Below are 3,627 nucleotides of genomic sequence, written 5' to 3' on the forward strand. Positions count from 1 at the left end.
CCAAGTTTACCATGACATGTACTTTTTTCTTTGGTAAATTTCAGATTTACTGTTACATGAATAAAATTCAAATTTTCTACTTTAGAAGTAGATTTTAAAATAACTCTTCTCGATTATTTAGCCTCTTTCGGAGGTGAGTTGTGATACCATCACAATCAAGTGCACGTTTGCATTAATAAGTTTCTCATTTTCCAGGAATGGAATATAATCGTACCTTAAGTCTATCAAATTTTGATAGCTTATAACCTCTTTCATGATATTACTACTTTAGGAGCACATCGAGGCATGAAAAGTAGAGACTTAAAGTCTTGAAACCTCAGATGCATTCATTCATATCGTGCTTTTAGGAGGATGGTCATCTTTAAGTGGTCAAACCTTTCTTTTAGGCTATTCCACGATATGAGTGGATCCTTAGTAGTAGGGTATTCAATTTTCAGAATCCCGTCAAGATGATGACGCAAGAAAATCATAGCCTTAGCAAAATTTTGACTAGATATATTGTATTTTCTTTCTTTATGGAGTCTCCAAGACCCATAGAATCTAAGTGGATTTCAGCATCCAGCACCCATTAAATATAGTTCTTGCCCGAACTTTGAAGGGCAACAAACTCACACTTGGTAAGATTGTTAGCCATATAAAAAGGAAAAAAAATATATCTTAGTATGTGTCTTCAAATTTGAGACGGTAGAGTCTCGTGCTGATAACGTGTTATAAAATATAAAATAAAAAACAAGAAGAATGGAGAGAGGGGAGATGAGACTTCTTTATTTCTCATGAAAAATTCTTGGCGGGTGAATTACGATGAAGGAAAATTCCTTTATTTATAGGGAAAAATTAACCTTGGGGTTTCTAACTTTTCATAAATAGACATTCACTATAAATAGTAAAGTAGATATTCACTATATATGGCAAAGTAGACATTCACTATATATGGTAATATATTTATAACAATTTTTTTTTTTAAATAGTCATTGGCATTAAACACCAAAGTGAATTATTTATTGTGTAGGATTTTTATAATACTAGTCAAGTGTACGTGCTTTGCACGTGTGTATGAAGATAATAATAAGTGTATATAAAAGAATAAATTTCTATCATTTATATCGAACAATATACTTGATTCTTCCTTTAAAAATTCTGCTTTTATGAATCGGATCCATTTAAAGTCACGTAAAGCTAATTTCTTGATAAAGAAAAGCTTACCCTTCAAAAGCTCTCTTATTTCTCTCTTTTCATACTGCTCACGTCAAGGCACGTCAAATGACATTCCATTTCATGCATCTTCTCATTCAAGACAAATAATTATAAATTACAAAATAAAAATATGGATAAAAAATTGAAAAAAAAACATGACATATTGAACTATCAATTATTTAATATTACACTTTGAAAGAAAAAATATACTTTAGAGTCTTGATGACGATACTAAAACGTAAAATGAGCAATTCAAATTATCCCTGATGAAAGAATGAAATCAGTTACAAATTTGATTTACTAACGCATGAAAGCTCTAATTATCATTATGTTTTATCTTCTAGCCAACTAAAGACTTTGTTTAATACTTGTTTGTTTACTATTATGAGAAATCACAATTTTCACTTTAGTTTTATCTCAATAATTTTTTAAAATGTAATTATGATTTTAAAAAAAGAGTATTAATATGAATTACGCCTTAATAAGAAGTAGAACTAATATGAATAAAAAATAAAATTTAGAATAGAAAAAATATACCTTAAATTCACTTGTAACCAATACCTTGTAATTGATACGAAGTTTTGTCCGCATATTTCACATAAATCTTTCTTCATCTGCACAAACATATTAAAGAATCAATCAATAATGATTTATTTACGAAGACAAATACAAATAGTAAAAGTTTATGAAAGAATCATCTTTATCTTCAATTTTGTTAAGCCTAGTTTAAAGCAACAATAAAAAAAGACGAACTTATTTGATGGTAGATTTAAACAAACAAACAAAAAAAGGCATCAAATATAGAAGCTTAAAACCCCAGACGAACTTATTTGCAATCAAAAGAAAACGTTGAAAAAGGTGAAAAAAATTAATGTGATTCTTTACATATATTATCTTAGGACTGGTAATTTATCTTCATATGTTTTAGGATTCATATATTTTATGTAGTTTAGGTTTCTTAATCTTTCCATATATTTATTTTATCAGAGTTTTCCCATATATTTTAGGAGTGCTTGATTTAATAATACAATAATTGAAGGAAATAGGTGAAAACACGATTTTGTCTATTGTAGAGTGTTTTAATGAAGGACAAAAAGTTCGAAGGTCTTCACACTTTTAGTATATTATAGATATAAATATAGATATACATATAGATATAGATTATAGATGTAGGTTTAAATGTAAGACTTTCATAGTATAGGGGTTTAAATGTTTGTATTCAAAAATATACGAGGAGCAAACCGTTTTTTATTACTAAAAATTACACAAATCCACAACTTATGTTTCACTTTTTACAAAAAATCTCATCTCCCTAAACATATTACATAAATCCCACTTTTTAAGTTTCTCTCTCTCTTGAAGTATATACATACATATCCTCTTTTCTCTCAAGATTTTTTTCCCTTAAAAAAAGGCTACAATTAAGGGTCCGTTTCCATGTTTGAAATCAATCATGTTTGACACCAACTCAATGACATTCAATTTTAACATAATCACTTTTTATCATTCTGATTTTTTGGATTTTGAGGTTAGTAATTTTTTTTTTTTTTACATTATCGAAATTTGGTGATTTTGAATGAACAAATTGTTGCATGTTGTGATTAAGTAATTTTTTGAATTTCTACTTTACCAAAATATAGTTTGTATATCTGGATTTTTCTTTTTTCTTTTCAAAATTCTCTATTTTAGGTACTAATTACATAGTACTTAGTAAATGGTGTTTTGCCGAAATTTTGACTTTTTGAGAGTCGCCACTTAATTTTGAAAAGGAATTAAGAAACCTTTAGAGAGTTACTTCAAACGATTCAAAACAGAGAAATCGTTTTAAGTTTTCAGATTCTGAGTAAGCGGTTCTTATTAACGTTTTAGGAAGGTGTTAGGCACCTAAAACGTCCGCTAACTTGCGGTTATCCGGACTGTTTGAAAACATCTTTTGATTAACTTCTGAAAAGATTAATTTGTTGAAATAGTGATTTGATTTTTTTTTTTAAAAGAAGACTTGTGTAAAATAGATTTAGGCGACTTAGAAGGGATTTTAACTAAGTCTAAACAAAACTAAAAAAAAAAATAAACACCTACAAGGGGAAGAGAGGAGAAACTAAAGGATTTAGGCCCTTGGCTCCAAATCAACGAGGCCTGTCCTAGTCTAGTTGGGCTTCCGACCCATCTCACCTGTCCTAAACTATTTTTCGAACCTTTGGATTGAGTCTTGCTCCACCTGTATTAAATACAACTTTGGCTTCGAGGCCCGAATGAATAAATAAGAAAATAAATAAATAAAAATAATAATAAGTAAATAAACAAAATAACAAATGAGATTTTTGGATTTCTTGTAGCCGCTTCGAATGTGGGATTTTAATCCTTTTTCCCTCTTTAATCTCCTCGTATCCATGCGCTATGCGATTAACATTTGGATTTTCTCTAGGATTTGGC

Source organism: Capsicum annuum, chromosome 3 (assembly GCF_002878395.1).
Source record: "Capsicum annuum cultivar UCD-10X-F1 chromosome 3, UCD10Xv1.1, whole genome shotgun sequence".
Taxonomy (NCBI): domain Eukaryota; kingdom Viridiplantae; phylum Streptophyta; class Magnoliopsida; order Solanales; family Solanaceae; genus Capsicum; species Capsicum annuum.